The following is a 20,618-nucleotide window of genomic DNA, read 5'->3' on the forward strand; positions in this document are numbered from 1 at the left end:
GTATATGGGTTCCTCGATCGGGCTTGAAAGACTGCATTTGTCCTAAGCCGTTGATATTAATTTCAATGCCTTACGACCAGTCCACAACGAGGTTAGCCTGGTGTTAACTCGTGGTTTATTTGAAGTCTCCGCAAGTCGAAGGATCTAGTGGCCATCGTTATCCAATGGATATCGACTAAAGAATTGGGTAGATGTTAAGTCCTGAACCGGACCCAACATTTATTATATTATAGTCTATAAACCCCATCAGGTCTGTCCTAAGGAATTAAGCATGTGGAAAAATGCTCGACCTGAAATTCTATAGGTCGAGTGTTTATAAACCTCATCGGGTCCATGTGGTTGGTTAAAGGCCACACAGATTGTTGAGCGACAAGACGATGATAGTTGGATCACTAAGGTTGTGACCGTTCGATCAACCTCACATCACTTTAGTCAAAAGTAAGTAAACCTTGCCTAATAGTCTTGTATGTGATGTTTTAATGGATTTATAAGGCTCATCCTATTGGGGAAATTTTAAGTGGTTCTGTTAGTTAGTGGAAGATATAACTTTAGAGATAGATGCGCGATACTCCACGGGAAAGTGAAGAAGGGGCCTAACCTAAATTAGAAGAGATTGTGTCTATTTTTGAATGTTTGTCAATAATTCCTGCACCCTGGCCACCATTTGTGGTATCAGAGTTGCTTAAAGACATTGAACAGGATCTTAGGGGTCAGAGGGAAAAATCTACTATGGCCTTTAGAGTTGGAAGAGGATGTGGTAGAAGAGGAAGGACTGTTGCTAACGCTAAAGTGATGGAAGCTATGCAACAGATGTAGGCTAGACTAGAAGCAATGGAAACAAGGAGAGATGTAGATGCTTGAGATGTCAGTGATCCTGAAGTGGAGGCTACAAAAGAGGAGAAAATTGTAGAAGTTACTCTTGAGATGAGATTCTTTCAGTCAGCATTGAGATCCATATCTAGACCCAAAACTGAAGTTTCAATTTATGCAGGAGGATTAAATCCTGAGGAGCTGATAGACTAGATTAACAACATGGAGGAATTCTTCAATTATGAAGAAAAATAGGATGAAAAGAAGTTAAAGTTTGTTGTCACAAAGTTGAAAGGATATGCAACACTTTGGTGGGATGGAGTGCAAGAAGAAAGAATAATACTTGGCAAACAACCAACTAAGAATTGGAACAGAATGGTGGCAAAACTAAAAAGTAAGTTTCTACTAAGTAACTATGAGCAAACATTATTTAGACAGATGCAGAATATTAGACAGAGGTCTATGACAGTAAAGGAATACACAGAGGAATTCTAAAAAGTGAGTATAAGAGCAGGACAAGTCCAAGACCTAGATGAGAAAGTTGGCAGATATGTGAATGGCCTTAGAATGGACATTCAAGATGAGATAAGTGTATTGTCTCCTAAAACAGTGGAAGAGGCTTATCATATGGTACTGAAAGCCAAAGAAAAACTCTTGAGGAAACAATCTGCCATAAATAGAGGTATTTTCTAAGGAAGGGGAAGACAAGGTGGTAGAGGAAGATCTGCAACACCTGGAGATGGAGCGAGTAGCAGCTCAATTCAACATACACCCACAAGAGGTGATGCAAGTGGTAGAGGGAGTTTTTCCAGAGGAAGAGGAGGCAAAGGCAGAGGAAGAGAAGTTAGATGTTACAAATGTAACAAGCTGGGACACCGAGCTTATGAGTGCCCAGAAAATACAGGAATACCTCATAGAAATGCAATTGTTGCACAAACTGAAGAGGAAGCAGCAACGGTGGTAGAAGAAGAAAATGTACCAAAGAGAGGAGAATCTTTGGTAGTTAACAAAATATTGCTAAAGCCAAAAAAGGAAGTTGTTGAACCAACACAAAGGAAGACCTTGTTCAGGACTGTGTGCAAGGTTCAAGGGAAATGTTGCCAGATGATAATTGATAGTGGCAGCACTGATAATTTGGTCTCTATAGAAGTGGTTGAGAAATTGAAATTGAAAACGAAGAAACATCCAATGCCTTACAGGGTATCATAGTTACAGAAGGGACATGAGTTGTTAGTAAATGGACAATGTGAAGTAGACTTGCGATTGGGCAAGCATAAAGATAAAATTTTGTGTGATGTGATTCCTATGGATGTGTGTCATATATTGTTGGGTAGACCATGGCAGTATGACAGTGGAGCTATGCACGATGGAAAGAAGAACACCTACAAATTCAACAAAGATGGTGTCAATCATACATTGCTGCCAATAGAAGAAGAAGATACATCGAAGAAACCTGAAGCAAAGACCCTTTTGTTGAGTGGAAAGGAATACGTTGTTGGAATTATGATGTATGTGTTGTACTTGATGGCAACCCACTTGTAGTAGAACAACACACTTGTATATGGAAACTAGATGAATCTACAAAAGAGATATCATATGTGACAGAATGCATGACTGTAGTGTTTACAAATGTGATGAAATCCAGGGTAGCTTCAAGGAATCAGTTCAGAAGGCAACTCACTCAGATGAAAGATCACGGTATAGCAGAGAATGACAAATCAGTCTTCACATAATGAAGAAGGAGAGGTATACGCAGGCTCACCATTGACCAAGCTGCGTATACACGCAGGTTCACTATATACAAGTTGTGTATACGTACACACGCACTTTCACAGAAGGAAAAGCACATATACCTTGGAAAACTAAGTTTTTGGTCTGAAGTATTTGGTGCATGGTATTGGTCCAAGGTATCTGGTCCGAGGTATTGACCCTAGGTATTTGGTCCAAGGTATTGGTCCTAAGTGGTTTTGATCCATGGTATTGAGAAAGGCCTAAAACTATAAAAGGAGGAGAAGATCATTAGGCCAAGGTGTGCAAGTATCGAATATCTAATGAAATGTGAGTTCAAATATCCAAGTTATTGGCTTATGGTGTTGTGCATGATCTAAACCAAGGATGAACCCTAGCATTTGATGAAGGATAAGATCTAATGATGTATCAGGGCCTTAAGGCTTGAAGTGAATTATCTTTATGTGGTTTGACCATGTATTTGAATAACTGGCGCATGTTGTAGTCTGTAAATATGATGATTTGGGTATGACTAAAGTCTAGAATAGTTGTAATGCTTAAATCATCATTTACAGATCTGTACACAGGTTCACTTTAGAAAAGGAGCGTATGCATGCTGGCTCTGCATATCAAAACAACATATACATCATAAATTTGATTTACAGATCTGTACATTGGTTCGCTTTGAGGAAAGTGCGTATGCACGCAGGTTTGACACATGGAAGTAGCGTATACCTTATAAAATATGTTTTAGTTGCTAAATTTTTCTGTTGCAGTGTTCTGGGTTCTGGCTTGGGTTTTGGTTACTGTATTCTGGTGACAGCATTTTGAATGATCAGATTGGTGGGTTGTCAAAGTGATTGATTGATTTGGTTGTGGTTGGTTCAAAAGGAGATTGGTTGATGCAGATATATTTGATGATCGAATGATGTTGTTTATGGATCTAGTCTGAAAATTTATGAAACATGGTCCGTGGTAGAAAAGAGAAGGTTGTAGCCTTCTGTAGGTTGGCACCTACATACTAGTAAACATATTAGATAGTACAAGAGCTAGGGGGTTGTAGCTCCCTTCTAGTAGAAGCTGGAGAACGAGAGAAGGTTTTAGCCTTCTACAGGTAGAAGCCCGTGTAATGATATAAGATTGCACCACTACAAAACTTGTAAACAGATTTTTCTTCTTATTAAAAGAAGACAGTAACAACAGCATTAGGTGGTTTTTACCCACATTGAGTTTCCACCTTATATCGTGGTGTTCTTGTGTGTTGCTTATGTGTGATGCTTTATTCTATTTTTACTGCACTATATACTGATTAAAGTTCAATACATGATAATTTGGGTAAATCTAAAGATCTCTGCATATACACTGGTTGCATTAAGTACAGTTGCATATACATGCTAGTTCACTGAGCTAAAGTAGCGTATACAAATTAGTTTTTGAAAATTAAATTATTGATCTAATAATACTAATTCACCCCACCTCTCAGTATTATTTCCAACAATTGGTATCAGAGCAGGTCCTTCAGAAGAAGCTTGATCACTTGAAGGAAGATTCATCATCATGAGTAATCAAGAAAGCGAGGGATCCATCAGACTGCCAATATTTGATGGGAGAAACTTTGTTTATTGGAAGGCAAGAACCACAGCCTATCTCCAATCACTTGGAACAAATGTCTGGGAAATTGTGGAAGGAGGATATACATTTCCATCAGCAATTCCTACAGATACGGCAGGTAAAAAGCAATATGAAACCAATGCCAAGGTTGTCAATACATTATTGGGAAGTCTATCACAATCAGAGTTTGTCAAAGTTATGTAGCTCAAATCAGCCAAATAAATATGGGACAAAATCGTTAAAAGCTACGAAGGAGACTCTCAGGTAAAACGTGCTAAACTGCAAACTCTTAGAATTCAATATGAAACTCTCAAGATGGATAATGATGAAATTATAGCTAGTTGCTTCTTACGTGTAGATGAGGTTTTTAATTGCATGAATAATCTCGGTGAGGAGATAAAGGAAGTTACCTTAGTTGAAAAAGTTTTAGGATCTTTATCTGTTAAATTTGAATCAAAAGTATTTTCCATAGAAGAAAAGCAGGATCTACAGACTATTACTATGACACAGCTTCACAGAATCTTAACTGCCTTTGAGATGAGAAAAGGAGGTCCAACAGATATGAGAGAAGCCACATTTAAAGCTTCAGCAAAAGGAAAAGAAGAACTCAATGAATCATGACATATTTTAGAAGAAGAAGAGGAATTAAACATAGTCAAGAAGCTTCAACGGGGTTCCAGAAGATTCAGAGGTAGAGTACCTTTCAAATGTTTTGCCTGTGGTAGAGTCGGTCATTATGCTGCCAAATGTCCTCATAAAGATAAAAATGATAAAGGAAAGGAATTTGCAAAATGGAATAGAAAAAAAAGTGTAAGTAAAAAGAGCTACTATACTCATGAAGATAGTGATGGTTTATCAAATAGTGATGAAGATGAAAATAGTAATGACTATAGACTTCTGATGTCTTATGAAGATGATGATTTATTGGATGCTTTAGATGAAGATGATATTTATGAAGAAATCTCTAAACTCAAAATCTATTTAGAAGAAAAGAATATGATTATAGATACCTTGACATACCAACTTGCTGAATGAGAAAAACACAATGAAAAACTAGAATGTGAAATTGTGGGTCTAAGAAAGGATCTTGAGAAAAAAAAAGCTCTCAATCTTAGATTTTCTAAAGGATCAGAAACCTTAAATGAAATTATCAAAGTGCAACGTTCTCCTCTGATAAAGACAGGTCTTAGATATACTAAAGAAGCATCTCAATCACAGAAGTCGTCAACCTCCACTAAAAGTTATCTTGATGTAGAAAAGGGCAGTGGACAAATTGACAATTGTCAGCAAAGGCATAAAACAAATCACCAGATAAATCAGGCTCAACTTATTTCAAGGATGAAAAGAAGCCACAACCAACCTCAGGTAAATCGTACTCAGTTTGCTTCAAAGATGAATATCAATAGAAACTACAATCACCAGGTCGGTAGATTCAATAATCGCAGGAACTTCTTTAATGGTCAATGTTTCCCATGTCATAATTTTGGACAAAAAGTTGCTCAATGTGTTTCTTATAAAACCATCATGACCAGAGAAGCATGAAATCAAAGGAATGTGATAGGGATCAAGAAAAGTTCCTATAATAACTTTTCTCTTCTCGAAAATGAAATAGAATGCTCAATCTGTAACAACTTTGGCCATGAAGAATCTGAATGAAGGAGTAAATTTCGGCAAATATCTCAAAAGGAGAAAACTCCATTAAATCCCAAAATATGGAGAAAGAAAGAATCACAAACAGAAAGATGTGGTATAGCCTTGTATGTAGAAGGACAAGAAAACTAGTGTTACATTGACAGTGGATGCTCAAAACACATGACAGGTGAAAAAGAAAAACTACACTCATATAATGCCTTACAAAAGGAAAAGAGTGTCTCATTTGGAAATGACACTCCTGCTGTCATAAAAGGTGAAGGCTTTGTTTTCTTGAAAGAAAAAGTTAAAGCTAGGAATGTTATGTATGTTGATGGCTTAAAGCATAACTTGTTGAGTGTGAGTCAAATGTGTGATTAAGGAAATGAAGTAGTGTTTGATCAAATGGATGTGTTGTTCGTGAGGTTGATACAAGAGAAACAATGATCAAAGGTACAAGAACTCCAAACAACCTATACATACTCAAGGGAGGACAACAATAGTGCTATCTAATCAAAAATGAGGAAAACTGGCTATGCAACAGACGATTGGGACATCTAAGATTTTCTCAAATAAGAAAAGCATGCAGATTCCAAGCTGTTCGTGATCTTCCAAATATCAACATTCCTGATATATGAAAATCATGTCAATTCAGTAAGAAAACTAGATCTCACTTCATCGAAAAGGAAGGGTCAACTAGTAAGCCTTTTGAACTTGATCATACTGATTTATGTGGACCATCAAGGAAAAATTAACCTCGTGGAGAAGAATACTTTACATTGTTCATTGATGATTTTTCCAAAATGTGTTGGATAGGTCTTTTAAAGCATAAACATGAATCATTTGAAAAGTTCAAAGCATTCAAAGCTTTGGTTGAAAATGAATCAGATCACAAAATAAAATGCCTCAGATCTGAACGAGGAGGGGAATTTACCTCGGATGAATTCTTTGACTTTTGTGAACAACATGGAATAAAAAGATAGTTCTCCACTGCAAGGACTCCTTAGCAAAATGGAGTGGTAGAAAGGAAGAATAGAACTATTCAAAAAATGGCTCGTGCTAAGCTAGATGAATCTGGAACTCTTGCAACCTTCTGGGGTGAAGCTACATTCGCTGTCGTCACTATTCTCAACCAAGAAAATGTTCGGGTAAATAGCACTCAAACTCCACAGAACTTTGGTATGGTAATGTCACATGGAATGAGTCGATCTTGCGGACAAGATAGACCTTCCTAGAATCTAACGATATCTAGTGACAAGCAAGCCAATAAAAAACTATCTTTCTCTAAATATGCAATTATAAGCAAAGGCAAACAAGTGGTTTAGGCCTACGTTGGGTCCAATGCAAGTTTGTGGAAGCCTCTCTCCTTTGATCCAAATGAGCTCCCTTGTAGAAAATCTGCAAACACAAACAAGCAAACAAATTAAATAGCACCTGAAAAGCCAATATCATAAAGCATACTTATCATGATGATCAAGGAATTCATGAAACAAATGACATAAGACAATTTGTTGAGAAAAATGAATCCGATTGTATTAATTCAAAAAGAAGAAGAACTTTACAACCTGTGCCTTGATGCTATACAAGCTCCTCCCAGGGTCCAACAAGAAGTCTCCTCTACTTTGACAAATTTCACTCTCTTCCCAATGAAGCCAATAAGGTATGTGATCTCTCCTCTCAAGCTTAACTAGGAAGTCTCAATTCCACCAGTATTTACCCTCAAAAATGTTCAGCTTCTAACCTCCCTAGCAACCAACCCAATGCCTTAATTTATAGTGCAATGGAGGGAAGTTACTAGGTCCTCCTTCAAAGGGATAAAGCCCTCCTTCAAAGGGATAGCTCCTCTCATCAAGGGATTAGCTCCTTCTCTTTTGGGATGCATGAACCACCTAAGAGCGAACAATCCACGTCAAAATTCCTTCTAGAATCATCTAGAATTAACCCAAAGTGAGTTTTTTAGAATAAACTTGCACTTTTTGACTTTCGTAGGGGTCCGTACCCACTCCTTTAGGGACAGAGTGGGCAGGTCCACAGGTAATGTGAACAGGGGGTGCGGGACCACAGGCAATAGTGAGAGAAAGTGCGGAACTAGAGCTTTGTTGATTTTCAATGTCTTTCTCTCATTTTCAAAGCTTGACTTGAAGAGCTGAGGTCTAAGACTTGCTTAGGAGGACAGTACAAGTGATGATAGACCCATACTGACTGTAAATAGTCATAGTGACGATAGTTTTGTGTAACAGATTGCCCCCTAAAGTGCGAAGTCTGTAGTAGATGAGGATTTCATTTTTCGTTTAGGAAGAGTGAAGTACTTTATTATTTCAAGGATCATCTTGTGGAGAGCTGGTTGGAACCTATAAAAACATTCAATGCAAAATATATATATATGAGATCATATCATCGCTGAGGTAGACATTCCCATACTCAGATCAAAACTAACTAGAAAAGTAACTACTGCTCTGATATAGGAATGATCTTGTAATACATCACAAGTATAGACACATGTAGGCACAGTATGGACGCAACCATCTGTTTATGAATAGTCCATAATATAATGAATACAAAATTCCTCGTAGCCTGGATGGCGGAAACTAGATCCAGGGTCTTCATTTCTACTTCCCGAAATAGTATGATTCTATCCATGCGAATGAATGTGTTGAAGTCAAACATGGTAGAAACCACTTGATTACCAGTCAGTGATGTAAACTGTTAACAAGTGTGAGAGAAATCACCAGTAATGTCAATGGCTATCAAATTACCCAGTACAATCCATGAGATGCGAATAAATGTGTTGATGTCGAACATGTCACGAAATCCTTTTATCGAAAGTCAATGATGTAAACTGTCGTCAAAGGCGAGAAACCTACCATTGAGGCATGCAGATCTCAAGGTACTGACGATTCCTAGATCATCTTTCTAGATAATGAGCTGATGTCGATAGAAAGCGATCCGTCGTAGGCAAGCCCACAACATGAAATCATAGATCAAGTCAAATAAATTTAGTTGCAAGGACTGACTCAGGGATGGTCAAGATGGATGACAAATATTTTGCAGATGAATGGCTTATTGGCAGTGACCTCTTGAACACATAACGACACGGCAGATGGTTTGGTGACAATTGACCCAAAGTTAATACCCAGAAACTGGCTGAAGACTTTCAATGTGGTTTGATCAACTGTTAGGCAAAGGATGTCCCAACCTAGGTGAATAAAAGTGTCATGTTCACGAGTGGTTACAAAGTATGACAAACAGACTCATTTTTCTCTCTTTTCCCCCACCATTTCTGGCAAGTACCTCTTTATTTTTGACAAGCTTGAGGAGGATAACATTTGCTTGATTATAAGCTCATCCTTCGGATGAGTCCAACTTAGTTTAAATTTGAACCCTAAGAAGGAGTGGTTCGTTCATGTTTGTAATCGAACAGGTCCTTTACTGTGAAATTTTAACGAGTCCAGTATAGGAGAAACTCGGCGTTTTTCAATTTTAGAGAGTCTGAAAAAACTTAAGAAGACTCCAGGGTTGACCTTTTTCATAAATTTGTGTTTCCCAAGCCCGAAAAAGTATAAAATAATACTTGAGAGAACCGATTGATCATTACGACCAAGGAGTACTTTTTGTAATTAGTGCCTCTGATCTGAAAAAGTAAAAAAGCGATCAAGGACACGTCATTTTATAACCAATATCAAATTTGAAACGACGAAAATCTGACAATCTTTTCATGTTTTTACAGTCAGAAAAAGAGTTGTAAGTGGACCGTATTTTTAGTTTTGTTTTAACGAGTTTAAAAAGAAAAACTCGGTGATATTTTCATGTTTTAGGAGTCAGAAAAGAGCTTAAAGGTGAGCCTAATGTTTTTTCATCGAAAATGACCGATTTCACCTGAAAAATCCGTTATCCTAAACAAAAACTTCAAACATTACTCATACCTGTTTAAAATGGATAAAAATGCTGCAAAAATTACCTTTTTAAAGTGAAACATAAACAAATTTACAATTCATTTATTCAAAAAACTTATAAAAAGGGTTTTCATCAATTCATTTTTACCGTTTGAGATTTGGGTGAGAAAATAGAGCTTTTGGTCAGAAACTTCCTGTGAATATTGCGGAAAATCCATTCGTCGGAATCGAGCGTCGTCTCCTCCAGGTAATCGACATCATCCTACTCTTCAATTTTATCCATTTCAAATCATTTTTTATGGTTTCATTTCATTTTTTAGAGGATTTTTAGGCTAGAAACCCGCGCGTGGGGACCCGTAGGCATAACACGGGTAACCTGCGGACCCCGACTTTTTCTCAATGGGGAAAAAGTTAGGGGTCCGCACCTGCTGTGAAGGAAAGGTGCGGACCCATGCACTGTCTCTAAGAGAGAGGGTGCGGTCCCTGCAGCAAGGGTTTTTAACCCTAAATTTCTCAAAATTCACCCAAACAATTCAATTTTTTACATTCTAATTCGCCTTTTTGTTGGATGTAGAGTATACCACATGCTTGATTGGTGAGAACGGGAGCATGAGGACGTAGATCTTGCCGTGTTAAATCACCAACCTTCGATCAATGCATTGAAGGAATGCAGCTTGTACAAATTCTGGGCCATACCTGGCATGAGGGCCCAGGTGGACTTCTTGCAGTGGCTGGTAGACAGGTGGAGCATACAGGACCAGTGCTTTTTCATTGGTGGTCACCAGCTCGAAATGGAGCCAGCAGACATATACTTTTTGACTGGTTTGCCTAAGAGAGGCGAAGACTTGACTCTATTCGGGACTAGGCTAGGTGGCCAGTCTGTCGATAGCCTCCGGCTAGAGTTCTGCAACAACCAGACTAGAGACAAAGGGATAGACATCAAAACCATATCCCGTCCTGAACTCATGGTGATTGCGTTTACTGTTACCAGGCTCTGTGGGAGCGCCGCACTACATATAGCCACTGGATCCTAGATGCAGATGGCAGTTGACTGCTTTTGAGGCACCATCTTCAACTGGTGCGATGCTGTGTTGGATAATGTAAAAGGCCAACTGACCAGAGCCAAGAACGGACAACTGAAAACCTTTGGATATGGTGCTTTAGTTGTGAGCTTTGGTCTGGAGAGGGTCCCAATGTTGGTCCTGCAGCACCTCACTGTTGGAGCTGGATTTCCTCGAGAGCCCAAACTGATGCGATGGGTTGCAGTTATGGCTTGTCATCCTGATAAGGGGACAGAGGTTGTTCGATTCAAACCTGAGTATTTCCATTGGTTGGAAAACCAGGTTTTTTCTATTTAGGACTTCCCTTATGCTGGGGTAGATTTTCGTGGTGACCCATACATGGCTCTTCCACGAGGAGAGCAATGGGATGACTCAAGTAAAATCATTTTCAACATTTTCCTTTTTTTTTTTTTTTTTTTTTGTTTTTTTTATCTCGTCCCAAAACTGATAGTAAAATTTTCAAATGCAGACATGGGTCCACAGCGACCAGCCACTCTCCAGCCTTACGAGAGGAAACAACCAACTGCAGCGGCACCAGCCCCACAGGACGAATCAACAGAGACCTTGGCCGAATTGGAGAGCCATCTAGAGCGTTTGACATGAGACATTCCAGAGACCAACATAGATGACATTCCTCGTCGACTACAGTGCTATGTGATTGGGGTCCCAGGACCTTTTAGGAGGTTCCTTTGTAAGGTGGCCCGTACAGTGGTTTCTTATCGAGATCATCACCAGTGATAGGATGATCGCCTATTGTAGACACATATGACATTTTTGCTTTTTGTATATCATTTTTGCCGATCATAAGGTGTTTTTCAACCTATGATCGAGGACGATGTATATTTTGACACACTCCTATATTATACTATATCACTATTACCGACTTATCTTGTAAAACATGTTATGAAATGCTTTTAAATTTACATGTATGATTATTGCAAATGTCTACTTAACATTCGAGAAGCAATTGCATCTGCTAATGTATTTAAAGATCTTGGAATATGCTGATATTCAATATAATCAAATTCATGTTCCAAGAGACGCACTCTCAAAAATAATCTCAATAACACTGGATTTCTAATGGCATATACTCTATTAAGCTGTAATACAACGAGTTCAGAATCTAACCTCACTATCAAACTCCGAATCCCAAATGAAATAGATTCAGATAATAACTCAATCGCTGCACTATACTTGGCAATGTTGTTCGTTGTTTGACCGAGGCTTACCCCATGCATAGATACCAACTCGTCAGACGGCGAATAGATAACCCAAGCTGCGGAAGAAATGTTCCATGTATTACGACAAGCACCATCAACAAAACCAATGTATGTTTGGAGAGGCATTGACATCTGCAATATCAAGAGCAAAACCAAGATAAGCAGGAATAATGACGAAAAACACTCTCTAACCTAAGCACACTTTTAAAACTAAAACACACCAGCTAGAAAGAAAACTAACCTAACTAAAAATCTCCACACCCATTTTAAGCATAATACCTCTTCAGGTAAAGACCATTTCTGGGTTTACCTAAAGATTCCCTGTCAAAGTCTACCAATTCATAGGCCCCTTTTGCTAGCTTTCGCTTGACAACATAGGGACCATGCCACATAGGAACGAATTTTCCAGCGCCTAATTTATCATTAGCTTGATCGTACAATAAAACTAGGTCTCCTTCCGAGAAATTTCGAGGGGTCACATTTCGATCATACTGAGCTTTAATACATTTTGAATGAGTTTCGATCGCCAATGCAGCATCACGTCGATTCTCATCTAGCTTAGCCAAGTATAACAAATGTTTTTCCTCTTCGAAAGTGGCTGGAAGTAACTCGATGGCCATTTGCAATGACGAGATTTCACATTCAATGGGTAACACAACTTCTAGACCATAAACTAGTTGGAAAGGAGTGAACCCTGTTGACGTTTTTACTGAGGTTCGATACGCCCAAAGCGCTGAAAATAGCATGTTATGCCAATTCGACCGATGAATCCCAATGATTCATCGGATCATGATGACTAGAACTTTGTTGAAAGATTCAACTAGACCATTACCTTGTGGATAATAAGGAGTTGAACTATTGTGACGCAAGCCAAGCTGGCCAGTAAGTTCAGTCAACATAACTTTTCGAAAATGACGCCCATGATCAGTGATAATCGGTTGTGGAACACCAAACCTAGCAATTATATGATTGAACACAAAAATCACAGCTGTTTTGCCGTCTGCCTCAAATGTAGGCATCGCCTTGGCCCACTTAGTAAAATAATCTAACGCAAGGATGATATATGCATGCCCCCCGGCTGAGTGAGGGTTACATGTAATAAAATCGATACCCCATTTTGCAAAAGGACCGACGGCAATTATAGGGTGGAGAGGAGTAGGTGGAGCACGCATATTTCGATCAAAAATTTGGTAGTTATGGCATTTTCAGACCGCGTTAATACAATCTTTAAACAAGGATGGCTAGAAGTAGCCAACACACAATATCTTTTGGGCTGTGGAGTTCCCAGACATATGACCGCCACACGCTCCAAAGTGACAGTCATTTAGAACCCTTTTAGCTTCCTCGTGAGTTAAACAACGTCGAAAAACAGAGTCTGCCCCACGACGATAAAGAGTATCTCCATTCTGAATTGTTGGGACTGGAATCATATTTTTCGACGTTCTAACCTTGAAATTGTTGATGGGTTAGAATGAGAAGATTCTGCTTCTTTACCATCAACAGGACTTTTACTACCATAATCATGCGATCGAGTCGCAATCCTAGCATGGGATATCATCAATATGGGTTCTTCATTGGAATTTGAGGAAGAACCTATCATCTTACTGTCTTGACTTGGAAAAGGATCCTTCAAAATAGTAGGCGTTTGGGAACCTTTGACAATTTTCGCAACCTCTGCACGATGAGGGCAGTCCCTTGTAAAATGCTCTTCGTCACAAATGAGACAAGGATAATGAGGTTTGTATTTCTCATCATTTGATTCCGCTTTTTCTGGTTTCTCTTTCGAATTTTTATCTGTTTTATTTTTCTTCTTCCCTTTCTTCTTACCACCGGATTTTGATTTGGCTGTAGATGACTCTACAACATGAATATCGGCGGAAATTTCCGCGGAAGAATCTCCTGTCGGGGAATCTGGCAAGGTTATGATAGGAGAAGAATTCTTGGAAGACTTCTTCTTACTTTTGGCATTAACCGTACCAATCATACCGTCAGTGGCATGAGACCCTGAAGGAGTTGCAGCGGTTTGATTTTGCTTAGGAAGATCAGGGATTTTCTCCTGTAACGTACTTGACTGAGTATAAACTAAGTCAAGGTACTGTGCTTGAGCAATTACTTGCTCCTCAGTAATGACTCCGGCCTTAGCTACATCCTCAGTGATCTTTGGAAATAAAGATTTTACAAACCATTCAGCTAAGATCTGATCCAGAATAAAAACCTTCACTAAATGCCGTCGACGTCTCCATTCATGAATGTGATCTAAAATGTATGTGGACGTTGACTGCTTTAATGACGTTAGTAATTCTGTGCCATTGTCATATCTGACTGGCAACTGAAAATGAGTTAAAAACGAAGTAGCTAACTAACTAAAGTTATAAAAAGTGGTTCGCAGTTACTCAATGTACCACTTGGCCTCAAGACCAATTAAAGTGCGCTGGAAAAGCCTTAAACAGATTGAATCATCTGAAATGGAGTTAGATGCACACCAGAGGTGATAAGTCATCACATGGTTCGACGGGTCCTCTCCTGATTTGCCTTCAAACTTAGGAATATCACTAGGCAACTTATTCGGCATTGGCGGCCAAAACGGAAGATAGTTAATGGGATCGTTCGTTAGGCTTGACAAGTTAGGCAAGTCCAAAGTTGTGATAAAAGGTAACTGATGATTAGGGTCCCTAAAACTCTGCGTCATGAGACCAGCCCCAGGAGGAGGATATCTAGGATAACTAGGAATAGGGATTGCATTTGGGATATTACATCCTCCTAGAAAACCAGTATTAACCGGACCATACTGGGGTTGTTGAGGTTGTTGATATGTATACCCAGGGCACGGTTGATACTGATAGACTGGCTGCTGCACAGTAGGACTGAATTGGTACTATCCCTGGTACGGTTGATAAGTAAATTGAGGTTGACTTGTGACAACCATACTTGAACCAGGTTGTCCTACACGCATCTGAACCGAAGTTTGAATTGTGGATCCAGACTGGGGTAAAGATGTCTGAGGAGTTGATACAGGAACAGTAGAAATCGGAGCTGTCGATACTCCAGAAGTAGGTGGGGTAGATTGAACAGATGTTGCAACAGTTGGAGCAACTGTTTGAGGCATAGTACGAGGTGTACTAGGCCTAGGCTGAGAAACTACCGAAGGTACAAAAGTTTGAATAGTAGACTGGACAGGTTGCTGGGGTGAACCAGAAACTAAGGGTTGTCCAGTTTGAGATGACAACTGTACATTCGGTTGCGGGACCTGTTGAGTTTGCGATGGATCCCACACTAAGTTCATTCTGGGGTACGGACCCATAACAGGTTGAGAATATTGAGGACCATAACCGGGTTGAGGGTAGGGTTGATAATTCAGAGGTACATTTCCAGTTCCTTGAACATATGATTGACCGGAAGGTGGTTGGAAACCTTGGTTCGAGTACTGACCTTGGGGTTGATAACCCTGAGGCACGTAGTGATACTAGGGTTGACCTTGAGGTACATATTTATACTGGGGTTGACCTTGAGGTACATATTGAGTCTGGGGTTGACCTTGAGGAACATATTGTCCCGTAGGTATGTACTGTCATTGAGGTTGCCCCCAGACGCAAATTGGGTAGCTTGAGGTTGGCCCCCAGGCGATAACTGAGGATTTTGAGGCTGCCCTCCAGGCAGTAACTGGCCACCTTGAGGTTGAGGATTAGGATTAGGAATGGTACCTGACATCATGAGAATATCTTCTACACTCAACGGCTTAGTACCATTATTTCTAGTTAATAACCCTTGTTCAATGGGTTGAGGAGATGCTCTTGAAAAAGTACCAGTAAGTGACTGATACCCAGAGGGAACAGAAGGACCGCCATACAAAAAGGATTCTGGAGATTGAGAAAACATGGACGACTGTCTTGACATATTTGACGGAGGATAGTAACCTCTAGGTGTTGGGTGATAAGGAATACGAGGTGGTGAAAAACTTAGTCCCGGGTTTTCCAAAAAGTTAGTCAATGAAAGATACCAAGAACTGCTCCTAGGTGGACTGTAAAAGATTGATTCACGCTCCCTAAGTTCTATAACAGGTTGATTTTCAGGGATAGGGATGCCTACTTCTTCTTTCGGAGTAGCAAGTTCTTCAATAGCTATAAGTCCAGAAGGAAGATATTGGGTAATTATTCTTTCTACCCTAGGTGAACCAAGACCACTAGAAGTTGGAGAGGTAAATCCTGATGTCGGAGTAGCAGCAAATTCACTTTCAGGTTCAGATATTTCAAGTTCCTCACCTATATCACTAGTAGATGAAAAGCTACCAGTAATTTCGGAAACAGACACAGATTGTGGATTATAATCTGCTACTAAAGCTTGAAAATCAGGATGTACCACAAAAGAAGACTCTCCTTCTTCAGGTGACCCAACTCTACTATCTCTAGGAGTTACGAGGGCTCTTAACCCTTCTGGCTGGCTCGGTGAAAACTCAGGAGGTTGGCCCCGAAGTCTATAGGACTTCCTCGGTAATTCAGCCACGATTAAAAAATTTTAACTACTTCACACGCAAACAAAGTAAAATCTCAATGAAAAACACCTAAAGCCTCTAAAGAACCAAACAAATTTGAATCACACACCTAAAGAATCTAGGAGATCAAACCACACACAAACAGTAACTTTCCGTACTGAAAACACTAGTTGGTGATGAAGTCCAACGTCGCAGAGTTCAATACAGAAATGGCGGTTGGAACAGTTACCCCGAAAACCTGCTTAATGAATAGACTAGCACAAGTTCCTCCACTAAACCGTCTCGAGTGAAGAGAACCCCCCAGAAAATCCAAGTGAGTCTAGCTGACATCTGCTCCAGGTACAGTGGGATCTTCCCACCACTGTCACCTTAGGAAGAATCCTATAGAATATGGTCACTATGGTTACCAACGGAAACAAATATACCTGGGGGAGCAATCTACGATCCGATACGCACGTAAGGCAGAGTAACAAGCTCAATCCCCTTGAAGGCTCCTTGACATAATCCAAGGTTTACCAACAAGTGACCCCAGGCTCCTCGACAATGGTTAATCCGAGGTTTACCGTTTTTAATACGTGAATATCTGGCATCATTCCCAATGAGGAAGGATTGATTCCCACACTGGTTCGGACACGATCTCGTGCTTCTCCTTTAAGAGGAGCTTTCCCAGAGCATAGATGCAACAATTGAATTTTTCTCCTACTGCAAGATACAGCTGCTTGTTTGTTTTACTGTCTTGGAGAGTTAATTACTCCCTACTCCAAGACACTAGCCTAAGCTACGTTGGTGTATTAGAGCCCTAGAAACAATAAGATTACTAGATAGATTTTACTTTAAGCGTTATTTTTATTGGTTTTTCTTTAAGTCAGGAGGTGCGGAGATGAAACTTGTGGTGTGAAGACTCGACTCAAAATCACTAAAAAATGCACTTAAGATGATTAAGCAATCTTTTCCCTTCAATGAACTTCTAGCTATGAAAGATTTTGAGAATGAAAATGTTTGTAAACATAAATCTTTCTTAACCAACAAATTAAAAGAAGAGCTTTTTGTCTTTTCCAATACACTCAAAACGAGACAACTAGTTATTTTCACAAAAATTTCCCTTTTCTTTCAAACACTCAAATACTACAAAAAAAAACTTTTTCCAAAAGAGATTTTTATTTTTTATAAAACACTCAAAACTATGGAAATAACTAATCTTGAGATCTATAAACTATAAAAAACTATTTGAAGTCAAAGCTTACAAGATGTCTTTTTCAAGGATGTTTTACTTAGCTATAAACAAACTAAGGACTAATTTGTCCAGAATCACAAATCAGTCAAAAAACAACCAATTTTTGTTTTCTTTTCTAAAAATGAAATCCAAACTTTTAACACAAGCCTTTTCAAAGTTTCGCAAAGAGAAAACACAAGGTGGGTTCCTCAACAAAGGTAGATTTTGCAAATGGTCAGATTCATAAGAAGGCCAGTAAAATCCAAGGTGATCTGAGGCTTCTACAGCTTCTAAGCTCAGAGCTACTACAAGACCAAAATGAAAACCAAGCCCGACAACCAAAACTTCTAGGAATTTCACCTAAAACCCTAACACCAATGGAATTAACCTAAGAAAAGCTTCTGATAAGTTACATGCAAGACTGGTTAGGGGATAATAACATCTAAACAAAAACTAAACTGACTGAAAGAGAAAATATTAAGTTTTTCAAAATTTTAGCAGGGTCCGTAGGCCCACCGTTCACACAGGTGCAGTACCGCTCTGTGCTAAAGGCAAAAGTACGGATAGGTCCGCACTGTGTTCCAAGTTGAGGGTGTGGTCCTCTCCCAAAGTTATGAAAAATAAAAAATAATCCTAGATCTACTAAATCTACCCAATTCCACACACAACAAGCCAAAAACAGAAACAAAAACACAGTTTCTCAGGTCAAAGTAAAAACAAGGAAAAAATCAAGTCCCCAGCGGAGTCGCCATTTTGTCACACGGAATGAGTCGATCTTGCAGACAAGATAGACCTTCCTAGAATCTAACGATATCTAGTGACAAGCAAGCCAATCAAAAACTATCTTTCTCTAAATATGCAATTATAAACAAAGGCAAACAAGTGGTTTAGGCCTACCTTGGGTCCAATGCAAGTTTGTGGAAGCCTCGCTCCTTTGATCCAAATGAGATCCCTTGTAGCAAATCTGCAAAGACAAACAAGCAAACAAATTAAATAGCACCTGAAAAGCCAATATCATAAAGCATACTTATCATGATGATCAAGGAATTCATGAAACAAATGACGTAAGACAATTTGTTGAGAAAAATGAATCTGATTGTATTAATTCAAAAAGAAGAAGAATTTTACAACCTGTGCCTTGATGCTGTACAAGCTCCTCCCAGGGTCCAACAAGAAGTCTCCTCTACTTTGACAAGTTTCACTCTCTTCCCAATGAAGCCAAAAAGGTATGTGATCTCTCCTCTCAAGCTTAACTAAGAAGTCTCAATTCCACCAGCATTTACCCTAAAAAATGCTCAGCTTCTAACCTCCCTAGCAACCAGCCCAATGCCTTAATTTATAGTGCAATGGAGGGAAGTTACTAGGTCCTCCTTCAAAGGGATAAAGGCCTCCTTCAAAGGGATAGCTCTTCTCATCAAGGGATTAGCTCCTTCTCTTTTGGGATGCATGAACCACCTAAGAGCGAACAATCCACATCAAAATTCCTTCTATAATCATCTAGAATTAACCCAAAGTGATTTTTTTAGAATAAGCTTGCGCCTTTTTGACTTTCACAGGGGTCCCCATCCACTCCTTTAGGGACAGAGCGGGCAGGTCCGCAGGTAATGTGAACAGTGGGTGCGGGACCGCAGGCAACAGTGAGAGAAAGTGCGGAACCAGAGCTTTGTTGATTTTCAATGTTTTTCTCTCATTTTCAAAGCTTGACTTGAAGAGCTGAGGTCTGAGACTTGCATAGGAGGACAATACAAGTGATGATAGACCCATACTGACTGCAAATAGTCATAGTGACGATATTTTTGTGTAACAGGTAAGACTCCTACTGTGAAATACTTCAAAGTTTTTGGAAGCAAATGTTACATCAAAAGGACTGATGAAAAACTTGGTAAGTTTGAACCCAGAGCAGATGAAGGTTTTCTTCTTGGCTACTCTTCCAGAAGTAAAGGATATAAATGTTATAATAAAAGACTTGGGAAAATTATTGAAAGTATTGATGTTTTGGTTGATGAAACATGCAAAAATCCAAAACAGATAAAAACTGAAGATTATGACAATGAAGAAGATGAGGATCAATTTCTCTCATCAAATCACATTGATTTTGAAGAAGAAACGAATGAAGCACTAGAAGAAGAGATAACGGTAGAGGAAATACTCTGTGCAGGTATGTTCAGAAAAATCATCCAGAAACTCAAAGTTTAGGGGAAAAAGTGGCAGGTGTGCAGACAAGAAGAACTATTATAGAAGCCTCAAGCTATCTAGCATTACTACTGTCCACCGAACCTCAAAATGCAAATGAGACATGCAAAGATGAATGTTGGGTCAAGGCCATGAATGAAGAACTTGAGAAAATTGAAAAGAATAATACTTGGGAATTAGTTCCTAGACCTCATGATAAGAATATCATAGGAACCAAATGGATATTCAAAAACAAGCTGAATGAAAATGGAGAAGTTATTAGAAACAAAGCCAAACTCGCTTGCAAAGGATATGCTCAACAAGAAGGTATAGATTTTGAAGAAACTTTTGCACCTGTTGCTATACTTGAAGCCATAAGAATTTTTCTTTCTCTTTCTAGTTTTCAGAAATTCAAAGTATACCATATGGATGTAAAATCTACCTTTCTTAATGGAGACTTAGAAGAAGAAGTCTATATTGAACAACCAGAAGAATTCATTCTTGGAAATAATGAAAAGCTTGTATACAAACTCAGAAAATCTCTCTATGGTCTAAAACAGGCTCCAAGCACATGGTATTACCGTCTTGACAAATATCTCCACCAACTGGGTTTTTCAAAGGGGTTAGCTGATAGCAACCTATATACAAAGATGGACATTGATAAATTGATAATAATCATTGTGTATGTTGATGATATCATTTTTGGTAGCAATGAAGAATCCTTGAGTTAGAATTTTGACTCAATAATGCAACAAGAATTTGAAATGTCCTTGCTTGGTGAGCTTACCTATT

Source organism: Pinus tabuliformis, chromosome 7 (assembly GCF_031772625.1).
Source record: "Pinus tabuliformis cultivar Carrire ecotype Pingquan chromosome 7, CPIR1, whole genome shotgun sequence".
NCBI classification, from domain to species: Eukaryota; Viridiplantae; Streptophyta; class Pinopsida; order Pinales; family Pinaceae; genus Pinus; species Pinus tabuliformis.